This window comes from Vicia villosa, unplaced genomic scaffold (assembly GCF_029867415.1).
Source record: "Vicia villosa cultivar HV-30 ecotype Madison, WI unplaced genomic scaffold, Vvil1.0 ctg.000368F_1_1, whole genome shotgun sequence".
Taxonomy (NCBI): Eukaryota; Viridiplantae; Streptophyta; class Magnoliopsida; order Fabales; family Fabaceae; genus Vicia; species Vicia villosa.
In genome coordinates, this window is record NW_026705169.1 from 190,787 (window position 1) to 215,403 (window position 24,617).

A 24,617-nucleotide genomic window follows, 5' to 3' on the forward strand; every position below is an offset into this window, starting at 1 on the left:
CGGTGCGTGCGTACACCGAGCATCAACGTCGAGCGACGCGAGCTATAGGAAAGGCGGGGGTCCGGCTGCATGAACCCTTTTCCTGACATACTCGATAACAAGATCTTGTGCAGGTTCAGAAGCGAGCAACGCGTAGCGTGCGCATACTGAACAGACTCGATGAGACTAGGCGGGGGTTGATTGCTAACCCTTTCCGCATGCCTTCCATGAGGACTTAACGGAGTGCCATATAGGACTTATTACACCGTGACTCCCTGCCGCAAAGCACAAATATAAACACACCAACAAAAACAGAGCCTCTTTCGAGGGCTTGGCCAGATGCATGTCTAGGTCCTACTTCTCATGTTAAAGGATGATGCGAGAAAGCGATAAAGTACAGAAAGAAGTAAAATGAAACGGAATCAATACCAAACGGATGATGATCCGTAAGCTAAAGCGAGGAGAGTGAGTAAACTAGGATCCCGCGAGCGAGCTAGCAAAAGCAACAGCAAACATGTCAGCACTCCGATTAAAATCCGCATAAGCAATCAAGAATCGACGCGATGAAAGTAAATCACGCGCCAACGTGTGCATCGGGCACAACGAATACCATACACCTGCAAGGGAAACAGAAATCCGGACAAGCAAGTATAATGATAAAGGATGCGTGTAGAAACGCGAATCAGAGAGAGGATAAATGTCGTGTCCCGCAAATAAAGCGGAACACGAGAGCGGGCATCGACCAGAGCCTCCATGTTGCCTTGCATACTAGCACACACGTTAGAGATAACAAGACACCGCAATCGGAATTGCGTTATTGAATTATAAGCTGAACCGGAAATGGATAACGGAATAGAAAGTGAAAACATAACAAAAGCAAACAAGAAGAAACATGGGATAGTATTCAAAAGCAAATCAAATATGTACACTAAAACTACAAAAGTCAAAACAAGTATTTACATGCACAACAGTACACCGAAACGGCGAAACCGGGTAAAAACAGTGAAAACTAAACTCGTCAGAATTAATACAAAATTTTATTGCAAGGTTAAAACGTGCTAAAGAAAACAAATATGCAATCAGAATTTACAAAATCGGCCCGGAAGCGCGACTTTCAAGACGGGGCAGAAGCAAAAACGGTAAAAAAAGTCGGTCAAAACCGAAAATAAACTGCACAAACAGCTCCGAAAATATTATTACGTATGAAAAACATTATTCACATGCTCAAAAACTCTTCCTAAATCAAAAGATATGGCCAATTTGATAGAGCCGACATACCGCGCGTGTAAGTGTCAAAACCAAACAAAACATAATGAACAAGTAAGACAGAAAACTTCCAGCCATCAAATGTCATTTATTAGTACAAGGAAACAACAATTTGTCACTTAGAAACACACAACACACATTACCACAAAGTTTATGACAAAATCTCTTTTTAAAGAACCAAATTTCATGAATTAGAAGAAGTGAAAGGTGATATGTAGTATCAATTGATTGCTGCACTAAAGAATGTAAAAACCAGTCCCATAAGGCTATTTAAAACACTCATAAACACAAGAGAAAACATCAAGGCATGGCAAGGGATGGCATATATTTGCAAGTGGAAACTTAGTGCATAGAAACAAGTTTCAAGTGATAAAGACAAACACAAATGCAATCAAAACCAACTCAATTTTTATGAAGCATTTTTGTATGTGGTGAAATCCAAGTATCAAGGCAACCATTGAATTATCATGAAAAACAAGTATCAACCAAAACAATTTTTATCACATTTCTAACAATTATAAAAACAAACAAGTTATGAACACAAACTCAACCAACACCACACTTGTTCAACATAGTCAATAACAACAAGTTCCAGCAATTAACATCACATATTATCAACTATTATCCATTAACCAAACTCATTCCAATGCTCAAAAATCCAAGTAATCATGAACCAAAACATTTTCAGCATTTAATCCAATTACTCACACTATTTTCCAATTCATTTTCATGCTAAAACAACACCAATTAGTAGCCAAATTTTCCAGCACTTAAACACTTATGTTAACATGTTCTATGCACATTTAAAGCACCAAAGCAACATCAAAACATCATTGAAATTCCAGCAACAATTCATCATCAAAATAGCATCAAAATGTCATCAAAACACCACAAAAACCATGTCGAGATTTCAGCATTCATATACTTGTATCACCATGGTTTCTATGCATTCTAAGTGTAAAAAACAACATCAAAACACCACAAAAAAAACAGCACTATAGTATTTACGTAACCACAATTTCTCAAAGAATTAGTAATCGACTACAACCTAAATTAACTCTACACATCAAAGCCTATCCAAAATTAACATAATCACAAGTTTATTGTTAATAATATACTCTATGTTAATTCTAAGGGGATTTTGTTCAAACACGTAATGTGCAAAGAAAGTATACTAAATTGCCACGTAGAAATTACATGAGTTCTATCCAATTTCAAGAGTTAGAAACTAAATCTATGCAATCAACCACAACAACTCTCTATAAGTCCTGACATTTATCACAATTAAGACTAGATTCTTCAATTGAATACTCAAAACTATGAAAGTAGCGGTGTTACCTCAAGAATTCAACGGATGATTGATATGAAGTGCGAGGAGAAATGATCCGATGATGAAGATGCTTAGTGGTGGTGGATGGCTGCGGATTGAAGTGAGAGAGAGGAATTGAGTTGAGTTTTTTTGAACTTTGTTCTTGAATTCTTGATGAATGTGTGATGAAGATTGAAGAATTTGAGCAATTTGGTAGTTTTGATCTTTGAGAGTTGAGAGAGAATTAAGAGAAGAGTTTTTTTGATATTTTTGGTGAATTCAAGTTATGAGAGAAAAGGAGGGAAAAAAGTATATATAGTTTAAATGGTGAAATGTCAAAAATGCCCCCGACGTATCTCTTTTTTGCTCATTTTCGGGGAAACGTGACTTGGTGCGAAATTCGGAAATAAAACGAACATCACTGTGAAGATGACCAAATTTGTGACTCGTAGCCGCGAGAATCGTCTCAATCCGACAAACGGTGAGGAAATTATGCACGTTTGAATGACAAGAAAAATCGGTTCATCTGGTGCGACTGTGCAGAATTTTGCGAGTACCGTTCAAAGAACGTGATAAAACTCAAACTTCGGCTCGAAATCTGACTTAGCACGTGTGACGAAGAATCGAAGATAACAAAATTTCCGAGTGAATGCCGCCAGAATGGACTTCATACGATAAAAATCGAAAAAGTTATGAATTTTCGAACTAGGCGCGACATACTCGAAAACACATTTTTTTACCGAAAGATTGCGACGTTCCTTAAAATGCTGGGCACTTTTGGTGCATAATCGGCCGATGGTCCGAACATATAAAATCTTGGTAATGATAGTACGGAGCTCCAGTTAAATTTTCAAGAGAATCCGACGAGCGGATTGTGAGATATGAATTTTTTATTGTCCGAAAACCCTACATTCAGCACCGTTTTTCACTGCGAAACCTCAAGTAATTTGCAAATCTGACAACCTTCCTCAAAGAATTGGCTTCCGAGCAGAACACGAAAGTTGTAGATATCGTCGAAATAGTCGAGATTACGCGGGAACTTAGCTCATATCACCTTCCAAATGGGACTTGTGAATTTTCTCGTATTTACACTGTTTAAACCATTTTTCACACCGTATCTTCTTAAACCCATGAAAACTCTTTACTATTTTTCTTCAATTTTTGAATGACGAAATAAACGTCATTATTAACTTATAGCTCAAATAAAGAGGGCAAATTTTGGGGTGCAACAGTGGCGACTCTGTTCATTTTTCGCGAGCGTGCGACAGCTGGCGACTCTGCTGGGGATGTTGCTAGACCTGTTGCTGGTCCATCCTTAGTGAGTCGATCCTAGCCTATCCGTTTGTTTGTTTATTTACTGGGTGTGCTATGTTTTGTCTATACGTGCCTTTATTTATTTTATGTATTTATTTTATGTTTCGCATGTCCTGTTTACTTTCCCGCTTGCATATCATGTTTACTTTCCGCATGCATCTAGACTGGATTGGGATCCCCTTCGGGACCGTATATTTTCACTGTTTGCAGGTTGGGTGGGATGTTCTATGAGGTAAAAGGCCCAATACCCAGGCCAGAGTGACACATAGGATACCTAGGACAGAGTGGATAGTCATGACGCCAACAGAATGTCAGGTTCTGTTGATTGCGATCATGAGACCCACGACCAATCGAGGTTCAAATGAGATACCGTTGTTGGCATGTATTTGCGACAATGATGGTGTTTCAGGAGAACTGATAACGCTGGAAGCCATTGACCTACCTTGACCTAGATTCACCTGTGAGTGGGATGGGATATACATGACAGGTACCGTTGGTGACTATTCTGTTCTGTTGGTGACTATTGGTTTTCCTGGTATTCAAAAAGGTGTCGGACCTTTGATCCTGTGACATTTGACCTGTATCAGTTATTCAGAGGATTGTACAGTGGTTACTAAGATTATATGGACCGTGGATCCCATGCTTTTGCATTGCATAACATCATTGCTTTGTCCACTCCATTTATGAAAGATCCTAAAGTCTATTTCCAAAAAAAAGAGAAAAGAAAAGAAAAGAAAAGAAAAGATATGTAAAAGAAAAGGAAATAGAAAAGCAAAAAAGAAAGAAAAGATATTCTATACAAAAAAAAGAGAAGCTTTGATTCCAAAAAAGAAAAATGAAAGTGTGTGAAAAGACTTTAGGATCTCTCATAAATGAAACATGCATTCATACTATCATGCATTTCATGGTTCTTTCAGAGACTTATGGGACCATTTCTATCCAGATTTCAAGATCAACAACAGATTTGACTTCTCACCGCCACAACTCCAAGATCAACTATGGAACAACTCCGTGAGGAAATGGATGAGATGAAGGAACAAATGGGTCATCTTATGTTGGAGATGCGAGACTTGGTCCGTAATCAGGATGCACTAAAAGAGGAAAACAATCAGTTGAAGACTCAATTGAGCTTGGTCATGGAAGTTCTGAAGACGGTATTAAGGAAGGAAGGTGATGTTGTTCCTGCTGCTGCAACAGAAGTTGTTGATTCCTTCTTCCCAATAGGATTCCTTTCCACTCATGGAATGCCTCAGGGAGCTCTCCCTCAATTTCAAGTGCCATTACCTCCACATCAATCTGTTCATGTCCCTAGAATGAATCAAGGGGGCCAAATGCGTGGGAAAAAGCCTAAGATACCTCAGAGAGTTCTCAATCCTATCCCGTTGCCTTATGCTCAGTTACTTCCTCGCTTGCTGGAACTTCAGTTGATTGAGCTACGAGATTTGGCTACGCCTGAAAAGCTTCCTCCCAACTTTGATGTCAATGCTCGATGCGAGTTCCATTCTGGGGCACCTGGCCATGACATTGAGAATTGTAAGGCAATGAAACATCAAGTTCAAGATCTCATTGATTCAAAAGTGATTTTGTTCACCCCCGAGGGTATGATTGTTCAAGGAAACAGGGTTCCACATGTGGTGGAAAGAAAGGTTGATTCATGCTTCTATGTCGGATCTACTTCAAATGCACCATCTTGGGTTCCAGGTTTCCAACTTCACCAGTCTCCGATTGTTTCACAACCAAATCAAAGGGAGAAGACACCTGAACAGAATCATCAACAAGGTCATCTGAATGAATACCCATCTAGAAGTAATTTGGGACGAAGAAATGCTCCTCTGGACCGGATTCCTATGACATACACTAAACTTCTGCCATATCTAGTGCAAAGCTCATTGGTGGTCCCCAAATCTCTAAAACCTCCACCACGCCCGTTTCCACCTGGGCATGACCCTAATGTGCAATGTGGGTACCACGCTGGATCAGCAGGGCACTCAACCGAGGACTGCAACGCTTTCAAAGCCAAGGTGCAACAGTTGATCGACGAGAGACATATAACCCTTCAAGGAGGAAACATGTGGGTGAACGGAATGCCCGTGCCCAAGTGAATGTCCGTATTCCATGAAGTGTCACAAAAAGAAATAAGCCCAGAAGGAGTCAAGTCTCCTCAACTATGGCAATCATCATTTCCTTTCTGTGTTCTCATTTCAAGTATTTCCTGTTTTGTAGAAAGCTGCTTCCTTGAACTCGTTGGTATAATAATAATAAAAACACCACAAATTCTCGAGCAACTTTGTCAGAATCTCTTTCAAGTAGTAATCAAGATGTTATGTAGAAGCATCTCTCATTCTCAAGGTTCTTGTGCTCAGTTGTATCCGTGGAGATTGGTGTTTCAGTTGATGTTTTGGTCTTTCCTTACAACAGATGGTTTCTCCAAGTTTGATGAACTTGCAAGGTTCCTCCATGTACGATGGTAATTACTACTCTAACGACTATGCTTGGGGCTCCCGCACGAGGGATAAGCAAGACGTACTCTTATCTTGAGCATTGCATCATTCGCCTTGCTCGAATCCCTAAAGCATTACAAATTCTTGGGTGACTTCGTCAGAATCTTCTTCCGTGTGATAATCAAGAGTGTTCTTCACAATGCTTCTCATTCTCAAGGTTCTACTTCATATATCAGTTGCCTTTTCTCAGGATCTCCTTCTCAGTGGCCTTGCTAGTTAACAGAGACAAGAAGAATATGAGAAACAAATTGACGTGATTCTATTGCCTTGTACTCATTCGTTTCCTTGTTTGTTGGAATCACAATTGGTTAAGATTCTAGTACCGGGTCTTCTTCACCACAAGTAGCTCTCTTGAGTTGATGATCATACAAGATTCTTCCCGTTTATGATGGCGATTACTACTCTAGCAACTATGCTTGGGGCTCCCGCACGAGGGATAAGCAAGACGTACTCTTATCTTGAGCATTGCACCACCCGCATTGCTCGAATCCCTAAAGTAAGGCAAAATTGACAACTTTTAGGCGACTTCGTTGGAGTTTTCCTCTGAAGTAATCTGAAGTGTTTGGAAGGAACACATGATAATACTAATTGACTACCCTGCTGGAGCACAAAAGTCATTCAACTGAAGATTGTGTGTTGTTCATTCCAAGAGGTTCATGCATAAGTTGAAGTTCCTATGAGGTCTCAAAACTGCAAGAAGTATTCAAGATCAATAAGTCCAGACGGAGTCAAGTCTCCTCAACAATGGAATTCATTTAGTTTCTTATTGCATTCTCATTGTAATTCTTCCTTTGTGTGTTTAAGTATCAATAGCATGTAAAAACTTGTTAATTTCTGAATGAAAATCATAATACATTGTTTATGTCTGTCTTGAAGTAATCCATTCGTTTTCACTCATAAAATGCTTTTGGCAATACGACACCAACTTTACTAATTGCTTGTTTAGGCAAAAAGCTGAGGGAGAATGATGAAAAATAAAAACGCAAAATCTCTAATCGTGTGTTTTTGAATAAAACCCTACTGAGGATGTACAGGCATTGTTTCAAATCCCCAAACACTGGAGATATAAGGGAGATAGACCCTCGTTAACCCCTTTGAGCCTTGGAGAGGGAGTTTCTTTTCTAATCATAAAAACCCTTATTTTAACCTTGGGGCAGGGTAGTGTTCATTTAACTTGATCGAGTGTTCAGAACTCACCAAAAAGGTATAAATCTAAGGATACAACAAGGGTTATCCTTCAAAGGGCTGAGGAATGTCAAAACCGCAATGATTATCCTTATTCCATCAAGAGATCAAAAGATGACGATGCCACAATGGTTATTCCTCATCAAGCAGAGAATGAGACAGTCACAATATTTCAAACAAATCGAGAGCAACGCAAGATCACACGACTTGTTCAAAAAGTGAATAAAAAAAAAGAAAGCCCGCTAAGTCGAAAACTTGAAATAAGTGACTTAGGCAAAAGTTAGGGCATCCCGCTGGACTCCAAAATAAAATTCAAGAGAATTTGTCCAGGCAAAAGTTAGGGAAAGCAGAAGCGAAAAACAAGAATTACAAAATAAAAATCCTCATCAAAGGAACAAAGTCGTGTGATCAGACACCAAAAACAAGAAAGTGAGTGACTGCCATGTCCAAAAAACCTCATTGATTCCTCAACCATTTCAAAATTCCTTGTGAGGAATGGACACTCGTGTCGAGTTAACTGAACATAGGAATGGAGAACATCACGAAGGGGGTGGGTACAGATAACTTTGAGCCTAAAAATCCTTTGTTTTCTGAAAACCGTGAACCTGGCCAAGTTACAACCCTCAAAAGTCCTAATTGAAGTAGGGTTATTTTGAAAGCACACTCCTATGAGATAGCGTTTAACTGACTCCCAATGAAGCGAGACTCATATCCATGTTGGTATCGTATGTTTGCTTTATCTTTCACATGCAAAAAATCGAGGTTGTGTCAACTAGTGATTCAGTCACAAGAGGTCGCAACCTCATTTCAATAAAAAGTTTCGTTAAACTTCAAGACTAACATAGGCTTTGCATTAGAATCATCATTCTTAGAATTAACATTCTTTTGCATGCAAAATATGTGCTTAATATCAAGGAAATTTTCAAGGATGAGAATCAATGAGCAACTTGATCATGTCAAAATACAAGAGACTTGAGAACTCCGAGGAGTAAAAGCTAATCATTTCAAATGTTGACCATCAAGGGGCAGATTCTCTAAAAACTCCGTTGGGCATGAACAGTTAATGCTTTCCTTGATTACCTCGAAGGGGAGAGTTTGAAGACTCCGTTGAGCGTGGTAAAGTTTGTTTCCATGTTTGTTTGACTTCAAAACAAAGAAAGCCTGAGGATTCTAGCAAGATGTATCTAATCAGGGGCAATTGAATCGAGGTTTGACCTCTCAAGTTCAGCATATCTGGGGCAATCATGTCGATAAATCTCTTCAAGCTTTGATCAATATGGGGCAATCACGTCGAGGAATCTCTCAAATTCAACCAATCTGGGGCAGTTACGTCGAGATTTGACAAATCTCTCCAAGGATCCTATGGGACAATTTCCTTCATGGGTCATAAAACTTGGGGCACGATCTTCTGAGTTTTATTGTCCTTCCCCTAATCATAGGAGTTTATTTCTCCTGGAACCTTGGTCTCTCCCCAAACCTGGAGTTTATTTCTCCCGAGAGTCCGTTCCATTTCTCAAGCATAGGAGTTTATTTCTCCTAGGAGCCGTCCTACCTCCCTAACCAAGGCTCATTACCTGGATTTCTCATCCCCAACATGGCGAATCGAGGGAATCTCCTCAAGCTGAAAATCCTCCAAGTAGTGGCACATGGTGAGAAGTCAGAAATCATTCTTCAAGTCAAAGAAAAGTGCATCTTACAAGTCAAGGTCCAATATCTTTTGGCACCTCTACATGGTCCTTAACGCCAAGGGTATTCTCCCTAGCGTCTACCTCACTAATGCCTTTATTTGGCACTCTGCATTTAGTACTCATTGCATATAACATTGCATCCTCAAAAGCGTAGCATATCCGTCAAAATGGAGCATTACGCCATAGAAAAATTCAAACATGCATACAAAGCATAAGCCAGATAATACAAATCAACACTCAATCAAGACGACGACACATCCTCACAAAAAAGGTTGTCCTTACAAATTCCGATTGATATCTGCTACCACATTTCAAATCTCTTCCAACCTCGGTGCCGATGCGAGGTATTTTCAATCTCTGATGAGTGTCTGACACAATGTCTTCTTTTGTCCCTCGATGTTGAGTCGATGTTGAGTCTTAGATCGCCACGAGGTCTTATTCCTTTCCAAAGTGTGGAAAATCGCACGAGATTTTCTTTCGATGTTGAGTCATAGATCGCCACGAGATCTTATTCCTTTCCAAAGTGTGGAAAATCGCACGAGATTTTCTTTCGATGTTGAGCCATAGATCGCCACGAGATCTTATTCCTTTCCAAAGTGTGGAAAATCGCACGGGATTTTCTTTCGATGTTGAGTCATAAGATCGCCACGAGATCTTATTCCTTTTTCTTTTGTTGACGAGTTGATCGCCACGAGATCTTCTTTCGATGTTGAGTCATAAGATCGCCACGAGATCTTATTCCCTTTTCTTCTGTTGACGAGTTGATCGCCACGAGATCTTCTTTCGATGTTGAGTCATAAGATCGCCACGAGATCTTATTCCCTTTTCTTCTGTTGACGAGTTGATCGCCACGAGATCTTCTTTCGATGTTGAGTCATAAGATCGCCACGAGATCTTATTCCCTTTTCTTCTGTTGACGAGTTGATCGCCACGAGATCTTCTTTCGATGTTGAGTCATAAGATCGCCACGAGATCTTATTCCCTTTTCTTCTGTTGACGAGTTGATCGCCACGAGATCTTCTTTCGATGTTGAGTCATAAGATCGCCACGAGATCTTATTCCCTTTTCTTCTGTTGACGAGTTGATCGCCACGAGATCTTCTTTCGATGTTGAGTCATAAGATCGCCACGAGATCTTATTCCCTTTCTTCTGTTGACGAGTTGATCGCCACGAGATCTTCTTTCGATGTTGAGTCATAGATCGCCACGAGATCTTGTTCCTTTCAGTCCTGACGTTGAGTCGTAAATCGCACGAGGTCTTTTTCTTTCGATCATTGTTTCATACAACCATTCTCTTTTAAAACCTTGTATTGGCACTTTGGCTACGTTACAAGCTACCCCCATTCAAATCCATTATTCACTGTATATTTCTCCACCAGAAAAACAAAATAACTTCTCTTTCCCCAGCAGGTATCAAAATGAAAAAATAAAGATAACACTTACACCATCTTCTCTTTAGGACAAATTTCTGGTACTTTGATATTTAATCTTCTTCTACCTCGAATGTTCGAAAGGCTCGCGTCAATCTCACATTCAGGTTTAAGACGATTAAATAGGGGCAGCTGTCATACCCCAAATTTGTCCTACCCCTAAATTATTTTTATTGGCTTAGACTTCTGGTTTCATAATCTCATGTATATACATCCCATTAGGACATCAACATATCATGCATCATTAATAAATAAATTTGGCTTGGGATCAAAGGTCTTGTTGATTAAGGATTCTCTATTGCTACTTATTATACAATATGTTGGGTTTCCCTCTTCTCAATTAGACGCTATTGAGCCAAGATCTCATTATCTTCATAAGTAAGGGTTTTGTTGTGCTCACTTGTGGTACAGGTTGTCTGAGTTCAATTAATGTTTGCTTGGATTTCTCAGCGAAGGACTTTGGCAGAAGTATTGCAAATATCGTGGAATTCATTAATGGCAATCAAGTGGTTCCGTTTAAATTGATACACTATTCATTTGGGACTTGGTGGATCATTTCATATGGCTCCTTTCGGTGAAAGAAAATTGAAATTCAAAATTGAAGCATTGGAGGAAAGATCTAAATTGACTTATACATCCTCAAGGTTCACGTCATCACAATCTCATTCGATAAAAAAAACCATTTGCAAAAAGTGCTCCATTACAAACAACATCCAATTTCATTACTCAAGTTCAATCCATTCAAAATACAAAGTTCCTTTACAAAACTATACAAAAAAAATCAATTACAGGGAACATATGAAAATCTATCTTAATTTTCAATTGTTCTTCATGCGGCAACCTTCATTCAATATCCATATTCTAATCTCCTTCATGAACTTTCTGCACATTCGACCAAATCCCACAGCAAAAAAGATCCGAGCTGCCCAAAAGCGGTTAAACGTCTGCACCTGATAAGTTGATTCTGAAAAACCTGCATGATTTACACTTCAAATTACAAGCCAAGCTACTAAAAAAAATCGCATTAGAACAAACCGTACAAAATCGGCACAAGCAGTCCAAAACCAAGAGAAAACCGGAACTGAACCTATACAAAAGAAAAACAAATCGAACTTGCTGCAGCAGAAAGAAACGAAACCGGTTTGAAACTTAGCTATAACAGAAAAATTCAGAACCGCAAGAAAAGGAGGAGAAAAAAAACGCAGAATACCTCACCTTCAATCCGTGAAACTTCTTCCCTCTCAATCTTCACTCTTCATCCACGCTCATCCTCAACCAAAATCTTCATCTCAGTTCATCATCAACCACAACTCTCTTCAATGGCTAACAGATTCCAATCTTCATCTCCATGAATCATCTTCAAGAAAGATCTCGATTCATCACCATCTCCATACAATTCAGCAACTTCTTCATTCATCCACCACCACACTTTTTCAATCGAATCCTTCACCATAAAAAGAAAAACCAGAAAAATCCATAACAGAAAAATATCAGAGAAAAGAAAAGGGGAGATTCACGATAACAGAAAAAAGGAAAACTCACCAAAGACCTGTAACAAACTTCTCATAACAGAAGCTCCATTTCTTCCTCAATCTTCTTCATCTCCTTCACAAACTCGTCATCTCCAATCACCATAACCTTCATACTACTTCAATCTCCTCCTTCAATCTTCACGATAACCGCATCGTAATGTTCACCATCGGCACCAAATCGACTTCATCGAATCAATCTTCTTCAGTATCAATTCTTCGCACCTCATTAACGTCACAACGTGCATACAAGTGAAATCCAAAAATTAGAAGAAAAAGAAGAACAAAAAAATGGATGAATCGATAACATGAATTCGCACCTCAGCAAGGACTTCTGGATTTTGTTTTGTCTGCATCAAATTGAAGGTTCATTGGACTCATCCCCGCGTTGAATCTGAAAAAGAAATCGGTTGAGAGAAGATAAGAGCGAGAGATTAGCGAAATGACAGATGAGGTCGTGTTCTTGTTGCGGTAGTTCACGGCGGTGAGTGGCAGAGCGGCGTCGAGGAAGAGTTTGTTGCCGCCGCGAGTTCACATGAGAGAAGGGAGATTGAGAAAGAGACGAAGATTAGCGGGACGAGGCTGTTTGCGGTGTTTACGGTGGCGATTGGGGAATCTTCGCCGGTGAAGGTGACGGCGCCGTCGCACATGAAGATGAGTCTGAGAAACAACGTGAACGGTCACATTTCTTTAACCTAGTCCCTCTTTCAATTTCTCCTTGAATTAACATGTTTTAATTAACCTAATGCATACTTAGTGTGATTAAATCTGGATTAATTTGGGTTAATTGAAACCTAATGGAGCTTGATTAAAAAATTCTGAAGATGGATCGATTTCCTAATTCTTTGTTTTGATTGGTATTTGGTTAGTGTTGTTTGACTCGATTAACATGCGTTTCTAATAGATGTTCGTGACGTTTGTGCTCTCAAATTGAAATGCATTCATGCAATAATGTTGGTTCCTTTTTGTACATATAATTAGGGATGTCTAGAGGTCCTAAAACCTGGAATTGAAGATTTTAGATCATGTTTTCCTATTTTACTCGATTTTCCTTTCTCACATGTGAATAACTTGTTTTTGGTTGACGATTGCACCGTAACTTGTACAAATGACCCGTAATTTTGTGTGGAACCTCTTGGCATGACTTTGTGGTTGTATAGGCATCTAGTATGGGCTATTTGCTACTGACTTGTACCATTTTATTACATGTTCCTAACTTCATTCACGATTTGAAACCGTTTAGCTAGTACTAACCTAGTGTTGTCTAGTTTTGGTTAGAGTTTTGTATTGTTTCATGCTAATTGACTAATATAGATTAACATAGGGTATTGGAACTAAATGAATGAGTTTGATACTGACTTCAAGCTTAGACCATGTGTTCACTTGCTTTTTGTTTTGATTAAATGATGTTTGTTCACTATTTGTTAAGTGGCGATTCATGCGATACTTTGGTAACTTCTTGTGGATGTTTTTGTGTGTTGCCATGGTGCTTTTGTATTTGACTTGAGACACTCATCCCTTGATTTTCTATTGACTTGAGGCTTTCCTCTCTTGTTTCCATGCTTAGCCTCTCATTTCTTGCTGTGATGTTGCTTATTCCTTACTATTGCTTGCCATGTTCCCTTAGACTCTTCCTTCTTTGTTAAGGGGAATTGAGATAGGGTAGTTATCCTCAACCTTAGGGCCAATTATAGATTAGATAACATAGATTAGAATGTTAGGTCTAGTTCCCTATTTCATTCTTTTTCTTTTCAACTCTTTAAAACATTAATAAAAGGAAGATGCGAATCACATTAAGCAAGTGATAGAGAAATGAGTGGGATTCATTCCCTAATCTATTTCTCAATCACTTAGTAGCATAGAAACGAGTGGGATTCATTCCCTAATCTGTTTCTCGGTCACTACTTAATGGGAGAGGAACGAGTGGGATTCATTCCCTAATCTGTTTCTCAAACATTAATTAATGGGAGAGAAATGAGTGAGATTCATTCTCTAATCTGTTTCTCAAACATTACATAATGGGATAGAAGTGAGTGGGATTCATTCCCTAATCTGCTTCTCGAAACATTATACATTTTTATGTGATTCGACTCGCAAACAAATTCCCCTTAAAAAATACACAACTAAAAACACTTAAAACATCTAACAATGGTTCAGACTAAAGCAAAGTAGAGAAAGTGGTGAGTGGCCCGGTATTGGGTACTGTTCATCACTCATCTACCCTAAAAGACACAAACCAATCTCTTTCTTTTGCCTAAGGGCACCGTTATCTCCGCTCCATTGCATCCTAGGCGATCCCTTATGCAAGAGCGCGAGCGTTAACGCCGCCCAATTAAAAAACACAAAAACAAACAGAAAATCTTTAGCCGAGCTACGGTAACTCTGATTCCTAAAAAGGATACGTAGGCAGCAGGGTAGGGCCCGTGCGAGTACAATTCTTTCTTTTCCCTACATTTTGCATTCATTTCGCATTTAGACATAGACATAGTACACACCCTTTAGATAGAAACAGACATAGGTGGATACCATCGAGTACGATGGGCGCGAGGGGTGCTAATACCTTCCCCTTGCGTAACCGACTCCCGTACCTTGATTCTCTGGTCGCAAGACCCTGTTCCTTCCTTTGTTAGGTTTTCTGATATTCCTTTCCCTTATGGGATAAATATATTGGTGGCGACTCTGTTCATTTTTCGCGAGCGTGCGACAAACCTTACTAGCATAATTTATAGCATGAAAAAATTTTCCTTTCCTTTGACCCAACACCGCTCCTACCGCATAATCACTAGCGTCACACATTAGTTCAAAATCAAGTTTCCAATCGGGCGCTATGATTATGGGTGCGGTAGTCAATCTTTGTTTCAATTCATTAAAAGCTAAAAGACATGCACTATAAAAAACAAAAGACTTATCTTTGTTAAGCAAGTTGCTCAAAGGCTTTGCAATCTTTGAGAAGTCCTTGATAAACCTTCTATAGAATCCCGCATGGCCTAAGAAGCTTCGAATTCCTTTGACATTTGTTGGCGGTGGCAACTTTTCAATAACCTCCACTTTTGCTCGGTCGACTTCAATTCCTTTGGAAGAAACTTTGTGACCAAGAACTATGCCTTCGGTAACCATGAAATTGCATTTTTCCCAATTGAGGACCAAGTTGGTTTCAACACATATTTTCAACACGGCATCCAAATTCTTCAAACAAAGATCAAATGAAGCTCCAAAAACGGAGAAGTCATCCATGAAAACTTTCATTGTCTTTTCTATGAAGTCCGAGAAGATAGCTTGCATACATCTTTGGAAAGTGGCCGGTGCATTACACAATCCAAACGGCATTCGCCTATAAGCAAAAATTCCAAAGGGACAAGTGAACGCCGTTTTCTCTTGATCTTCCGGATTGACCGAAATTTGGTTGTACCCGGAATAGCCATCCAAGAAACAATAGAATTCTTGACCCGATAACCTTTCCAACATTTGGTACATAAAAGGTAAAGGGAAGTGATCTTTCCTAGTAGCTTGGTTAAGCTTTCGGTAATCAATACACATCCTCCAACCCGTCACGGTCCTTGTCGGAATCAACTCATTCTTGTCATTTGTGATCACGGTCATTCCTCCTTTCTTCGGTACCACTTGAACTGGACTCACCCATACACTATCGGAAATAGGATAAATCATTCCGGCTTCCAATAGTTTCACCACTTCCTTTCTTACAATATCTTTCATTGTAGGATTCAACCGGCGTTGAGGTTGAGCTACCGGTTTAAAATCCTCCTCCATCATAATTTTATGCATACAATAGGATGGACTAATTCCTTTTAGATCAGAAAGAACCCATCCTATCGCCTCCTTGTTAGCTTTCAACACATGAATTAATTTCTCTTCCTCCTTCTTTGACAATGAACCACTAATGATCACCGGCTTCTTACCACCTTCTTCAAGAAAAACATATTTCAAATGGGGTGGTAACATCTTCAATTCTAACTTAGTTTCCTCCACCTTTGGCTCATCTTTCAACTCCTCCATCTTTGCTTCAAAAGGACTTATCTCTTCAAAAACATCAAGATCTCGCAAACACTCTTCAATCTCTTTTTCTTCTTCTTCGTTGAGGACATCAAGAGCTTTGGTTAATGTTTTCTCAAGAGGATTGAACACATGAGCTCGACTTTCAACTTGCATGATAACTTCCTCCATAGCATCAATTCTAAAATAATCACTTGTATCATTTGGATATTTCATTGCTTCTGAGAGATCAAAACACACTTCCTCGTCTTGGAACCTCAATTTCATCAAACCATCATCAATGTCTATCATCATCCTTGTCGTCTTCATAAAAGGTCTTCCTAGTATCAATGGGGTATCAACATCTTCCTCCATATCAATGACAACAAAATCAACTGGAAAAAAGAACTTGTCAACTTTCACAAGCAAATCTTCCGCTATCCCAAAAGGCATAGTTGTAGACGTATTGGCTAATTGAAGTGTCATTCTTGTATTTTTCATATCAACAATGCCTAACCTCTTGACCATGGATAAAGGAATCAAATTGATACTTGAACCCGTGTCAACCAAACCTCTTCCAATATGAATGTCACCAATAGTAACCGGCAAAGTCACTCTTCCCGGATCTCTTTCCTTTCTTGGTAAAGTACTTTGAATGATTGCACTACATTTAGCATCTAGGACAACCATTTCGGGCTCAGTGTAACTTCTTTTCTTTGTGAGGATGTCCTTCATAAACTTGGCATATTTTGGCATTTGCTCTAAAGCTTCACCAAAAGGAATATTAATTTGCAATTGCCTAAATATGTCCAGAAAACGAGCATATTGCCTTTCATTATCTTTCTTTGAGGGAGCATGAGGGTAAGGTAGATTACGAACGGGAGGACTCATAACTTTCTTCTTTCCCTCTTGAATCTTTCTCTTTTTCTCTCTATTTTTTTCTTTTTCTTCCTCACTTTTTTCTTCACTCTCATTTTCAACTAACACTCCCTCATCTTTCTTTGGTTCTACTTCACTTTCTACCTCTTTCCCCTTTTCTATCCTAACTTCCTCCTTCTCAACCTCCTTCTCCACTTCACTTTCAAGCACCCTCCCACTCCTAGTTACAACCGCTTTGCAATGCTCCTTAGGATTGGTTTGAGTGTTTGCCGTGAATGATGGTCCGGTTTGCTTCTCGGCTAGTTGTTTCGCAAGTTGGCCGACTTGAGTCTCTAAATTCTTTATTGCCGCTTCATTACTTTTTTGATTCGCCATTGATGCTTGCATGAATTAATTTATAGTCTTCTCCAACTTTGAAGGCTTGTCTTGAGAAGGTGGTTGTTGTTGATAAGGACTTTGTCTTTGTTGATAATTGTCTTGTCTCCACCCTTGGCCATATTGTGGTGCATTAGGCCTTTGTTGGTATCCACCTTGGTTTTGGTAAGGAGCTTGTCTTTGTTGATAGCCTCCTTGATTTTGATTCGCCATGTAATTCACTTCATTCACCGGTGGACAATATCCGGTAGGGTGGTCTCCACTACAAAGCTCACACGAAGCAACTTGTTTATTCTTGTTAGGATCTTGTAGCTATTTGAGTTGTTGAGGTAACCTTGCCATTTGTTTTGTAAGCTCCTCCACTTGTTGAGAAAGAAGCTTGTTCTGAGCAAGAATAGCATCATTGGTTCCTAATTTAATAAGCCCCGGTTTCTTTTGAACAACTCCTCGGTTATGTTGCACCTGATGATCATTTCTGGCCATTTTCTCAATTATCTCTATTGCCTCCTCTGCTGTCTTAGCCATCAAGGAACCTCCAGCTGTAGCATCTAGCAGAAGCTTAGGTTGTGGTTGTAAGCCATTACGAAAAATGTGAATTTGAGTAAGTTCATCAAATCCATGACTAGGACACTTTCTCAACATTGACTTATACCTTTCCCATGCCTCATTGAGAGTTTCATTCACACCTTGAGAGAACACTGAAATTGCTGTTTTTGCTTCAAGTAACCGTAACTGAGGGAAGAACCTATCAAGAAACTTTTCTTCTAACTCATTCCAATTTGTCATGGTTTGAGTGGGTTGGTCTAGATACCAATCCTTTGCTTTGCTAATTAAGGAGTGAGGGAATAATCTCTTAAACACCTGCTCTTCCTCTCTTTCAGGGGCTCCTACTGCTCCAGCAATTTCATAAAACTTTGTCAAGTGTGTATATGGTTCCTCATGATCAAGACCTGCAAAGGGACTAGCATAAAGTAGCTGAAGAATGCTAGTCTTCATTTCAGAATTTCTTGCATTGTTGTCATTTCGTGCAAACTGGGCTGCTCTTCTTGGACTGTTAGCACATGGTGCTCTAGGCGGTGGTGGTGGTGGTGGTGGTGGTGGATCTTGTTCTCCATGCCCTGCCATCTCTTCTTCTATAACTTGTGGTGCTGATGAAGTAGTAGCTTCTTGGGCTAATCTTCATCCTTTGGCTAGTTTCCTTCTTCTTCTGGTTTTACTGTTCAATCTCCTTGCGGTTCTTTCAATTTCTGGATCAAAAAGAAGTTGATCTGCTGGTACACTCCCACGCATAAACCAGAGCTGAAACACTAACCAAAAAGTGAGCAAAGACTAGGCAATAATAATAATATTTATACTCAAAACACACAAAAACTATTGCTATGCTTATAATATCTTAACGCCAATCCCCGACAACGGCGCCATTTTGTTAGAAAGTATAGGATAAGTATTTTTAGTATCGTCTCCTCAGGGATTGATGCGATATTATCGCCGTTCTACAGCTTAGTGTATTTTGAGTGAAGGTTTTGGATGTTTTTAGTGTCATGAAAGATAAATAGCATGAAAAGAAATTAAAGACAATAACTTAGGATTTAAAAACGGTTTGGTAAAACTGTGTCAAGATTAGTGTTCATTAGTTTGCTTCATATGTACTCTAACGATTATATATATGAACCTATTCATGATTAATACGATCACGTATCCTCTCGATACCGTTTATCTCTAAAGCAATATCGTGATTATTATCATATTCACCGTCAGATGATCTCTCATGCCGACAATCAACATGATAATCTTAAAAGCTTGATACTTGTGATTATCAACTCACAAATCTATCTCTAGAGTTTGTTTATTGATAGATGAATATCTTTTAGGTCTAGCTTTGAAACATATCTCTCAATAATGATCCAAAACAACAAATGAAACATAAATAACAAGATATTCACCATGTATTAATCATTAACTAAGTTCATACATAATAGGTCAAAGAAAGTACATATTTACAAACTAACTACCTCTAATCTTGACACAAGATGAAACTTAGCCCTCCATATCCATGGAAGCTTCAACAACAAGCAACAAACCAAGATTTAGTGACATCAAACTCAAGAAGATCAAAGAAAGATATTTAGAAATCTTGATTTTCTCTTAAGGAAAATGGTTTTTCTCTTCTTCTCTTGCCCTAGCTTTTTCTCCAAGTGTATATTATGATAAGAAGTATCCTAATCCCCTTTAATCATCAATTTTATGTGGCTAAGAACTAAAGTTGGAAAAGTAGGTCCGCTGAGCGGAGCAGCCAAAATATCTGATTTGTCTTCAAGGTCCGCTGAGCGGAGGGGGTCCGCTGAGCGGAGCCAACTTTGTTGCTCGTCCCTGCCCATGTCCGCTTCAACTCCGCTGAGCGGACCTTCTTGCACAAAACTCCTTCTTTTTGCATTCCACCCTCATTGCAAGCTTGTTTTGATCATTCTTCTCATTCCATCTTGCCCAAAAGTTGTTAAAACCTAAAGAAAAACATTACAAGAGTTAATAAACTAACTTAATTTAGAAAATAAACACAAAGTTATTTATTTACATACTATTATATCAAAAGGTAATCAAATTTGGCACAAGAGTTTAAGAAATACCACAAAACTTATATACAAAATATGCACAAATGGGATTCTAACAGCCCGTGACTTCTAAGTATCTTTTTCTAAGGTGTCCCTTTGCAGGTAAAATTTGGAGGAATCTTGCTTCAGATCTCACTCATGACATCTTATATTTGGAGGACATTTAGATTAGATCGAACAAATCGTTGTCTACCCAACATAAGGTTGATGTCCTATCTGCTATTATCAACACAATCAATGTTATTTGGCAGACAAAGAATAATGTATGGATCAAGGAAGTAAAAATTCATTGGGAATTTGCGATCAATTGTATTAACTTTGAGGTCTCCTTCATAGGAAACTTAACTCCCAAATCTTGTTCAAAATCGATTATGGAATTTAGGATCATGGAACCCTTCAATATCAAGCTCCTTGACCCTAAGAATCGTGTCACTAGAGAATTCCTTTGGTATCCTCTGGTCACAAACTAGGGTCAAGTGTAATATAGACGGTTCTTCGGTTGGGGTGCCAGGTAATGCAACTTGTGGGGGGATCTTCAGGGACCATATTGCTAAGAACTTGGATATATTCTCAATGAATATTAAATCGAGAAATGCTCTATATGCATAGCTCACAAGAGCCATATTAGAAATAGAGAATACGGAGGATAAGAATTGGTCTCATTTACGGCTGGAATCTGATTCTAAGTTGGTTATTTTAGCACTCACAAAACTTCCATACTACCTTGGAAATTAAGGAATAGGTGGAGAAATGTCTCACACTTCACCAAGTCCATATCTTTTATAGCCACTCACATTTTTAGGAAGGGAAATTATTGTGTGGATAAATTAGCTAACATTAGTTTACATGTACAAGGCTTTATAGGGTAGGATGTAATTCATAGGGATTTCCTAATGGATTTTTCTCGGAACCCCATCACACTTCCATGTTATAGAGTTTTTCATCGAGGAATTTTGGTTTGGTTTACCACTCAATTTTTGTCTCTTTGTAACTATATTTTCTTTTTATACATGTTTTCAAGGGGCATTGACCATCTTTTACCAAAAAAACAACCCTCTAAAGATTTGAAAATTGCAATCTTCTAGGGAGGCATAAGTGGGTTACTTGAACGTGCTCCTCAACCATCGTACTTATGCGCTATATATGTGTACACCTCAGGGATTAAAATCCAAAAGTTATGAGAAAATGTATTTGGATCAAAACAAAAAAAAATTAACACAAAATCATCAAAAAAAAAAAGTTGAATAAAATATAATTGTAAAAAATAAGAACGAGTGATATGTCATGTCTAATTCACAACCGTCAAATAAAGTGTACTTCTTTAAAATGAATTATAAAAAGCCTTAAACCTTGAAAATAAGTGATAATTTAAAATCACTTATAGTGTTTAAATTAAAGGGATTTTTTAAATATCTTCTTAAATCCATTAGTTTCAACTAAGAAGACATGAAAAATTCATTTCAACCCTCTTGCACATGTAACCAAAGGAAATGAGGTAAATGTAAAAATCTAACAACAACAATTTTAATAATCATTCACATCATAAAAAAGCATTACAAACTTGATTTGGGGGTTTTAAAAATATTGCTTTCAATGTTCATCGAAACATTATATCAAATTGCTGGAGAACATAAATTTAAGGAGACAATTTGACTTAGAAAGAAGAATTAATTTACCTTATTTATTTCTTCTCATGGTCATTGTCATTATTGAAACAATAAAATGGAGGTTATAAAAAAGGGCAAAATAATGATGCTATTTAAAATGGGCTCTTAAAATCGACGACAAAAGCTCGTGTTCTCTACACAAGTATGAATCAGTTTCACCAGATGAAAAGCTATAATGAAGCAAAATAGCTTGTCTCAAAATCCCAGATCCTAAATATGAATAACAAAAATCAGAAACTGCACATCTTTTTCAAATCATAAAACATGTAACCCGAAATAAGCAAACATTAAGTAAGGTTCATCAATATTGAAGCAAAATAAAAACTGAAAAAGTGGAAGAGTAAAACAAATTCAAAATTAACATTAGTTAAAGAACAAAAATGTTTATTTCATATGTAAAAAAATGTAAATTTTTCATAATTATAAGTTCAAGTTGGTGAATCTGAAGGGAAAAAAAAAGAAGGTTAACCCGAAAACAGCTTTGAAAAATGCATCAAAAACTTATAAAATACAAACAATATCAAGGTAAATTAACTTCCATAGGTTGGAGACTTTTGAAAACAACATCTTCAGATCAAGGAACCAACATCTTAGACTCTTCTTCAAAATTTTGTTGATGCATAAAACAATACATAAAAATCAGATTTGATTATCTAAAACTCTAATAATCTTCTAATAGAAAATATCAACAACAAAAAATAATCTCTCTCTCTCTCTCTCTCTCTCTCTCTCTCTCTCTCTCTCTCTCTCTCTCTCTCTCTCTCTCTCTCTCTCTCTCTCTCTCTCTCTCTCTCTCTCTCTCTCTCTCTCTCTCTCTCTCTCTCTCTCTCTCTCTCTCTCTCTCTCTCTATATATATATATATATATATATATATATATATATATATATATATATATATATATGCTAAATTACAGTTTTGGTCCTTCTGTTTTGGGTTTTCCACGATTTTGGTCCCCCTATTTTCTTTTTAAACAGTTTTGGTCCCCCATCCCAATTTTGATGCAACTGTTCATGCACAGATATGTACTGTTCATGGACAAAATTGGGATGGGGACCAAAACTGTTTAAAAAGAAAATAGAGGGACCACAATCGTGAAAAACCTAAAATAGGGGGACCAAAACTGCAATTTAGCCTATAAAATATATATATATATATATATATATATATATATATATATATATATATATATATATATATATATATATATATATATATATATATATATATATATATATATATATATATATATAGTTTTTGAGAAGAAAGAATACTTTTACATTTTTATCTAAAATTTTACATTAAATTTTTTTTTTTCAACTCACATGTTCTTCTTTTATATGGTTATTTAATATAGTTAAAATTTTTTATGATTATTACTTATTTATAATTAAGTCATTCATTTTAAATTTACATATTTTAAATATATTTTATATAATATTAAATAAATTTACATGTTATTAGGCTGTATTTTACGGGTCACCGTCAAAATACATAATTTATTTATTTTTTTAAATGTTAAGAAACTTTTTATACTCTTCTCATGGATCAATTTTTCTTCTTCTTTATACAGTTATTTAATAATTAAGTAATTTATTTCAGATTTATTTGTTTTTAAATATTTTTATACTATATCAATTGCATGATAGTATAATGTATTTTTTAATTTTAATAACATTAAAAATGTATTTATCTCACGGACAACTAACAAGACAATATTTATTTTAGTTTAATCAATCATTATTTTAATTTAAGAGACAAAATCTTTATTTTTAAATATTGTTTTTTTCTCCATTTCATAATTATATTTTTCTTCTTTGTCTATGATTATTTAATATAATTAAATCAATATTGATTTCTGTTCATTTTTAAAAAAGGTAAATCATTTTAAATTTTGCAATTATATCTAAAATTTTACATTTGTATTTGATTTTATCCAAGTGTTATGACATTATGAATCACTTATGTGTTATCACATTAACAAATATTTTGTTGTTATTTTTTTTATTTCATGATTATTATTTGAAGATTCTAAATTATTACATATTTTTTTAGTTATTTACATAATATCATAATTAAATTACCCGTCCTCAAAATCCACGCTGTTAGAATTGCAAAGCATGGTGAAATTGACTATGAAATAGTTGTTAAGCTTGTTGATGTTTATCCGTCTTTAATACTTGGCCTTGTTTTGCGATTGTATTTTTGATTTACACCGTTTGAAAAAATTCAATATATTTTTTACACATTTCTAATGATATTGGTGGAGCACGAACATCAAATATTCTATAGTACTCGTGTCTCCAAAACCTCTAAATTTACATTGTATTTTATTTTTAAATAAATTTTAATTTTAAATTTAATTGATATAAAATTATACACCATCACTGCATCATGACCGTTCAATATTTTTAAAAAAATTAAAATTTTTTAACTTATCAACAGTTCTAATTAATTGATAGTATGATATAAAACTTTTTTGCATACAATTGTTTTTGAGAAAAAAAGGATAAACACTGACAGTGTAAAATAATTTTACACCGTCGGTGCACTACCTTTAATCTCATTGTTTTTTAACCAAAAAACTTTAAATTCTTTTTTTAATTAAGAATATATATATATATATATATATATATATATATATATATATATATATATATATATATATATATATATATATATATATATATATATATAATACCATACAGAGTATAAATTTTATAAAATATACAAGTTGAATTGAAAACTATCAAAAGTATAGTATATTATAATAAAATTAAAATATTATTTTACATTTTAAAATATATACAACTTTTAGTTTTTAAGAACAATTTTTCATTTGTTTAAAATATAATTTTTTTTCTATGATAAACAAAATTCTAATAGATAATACGAAAT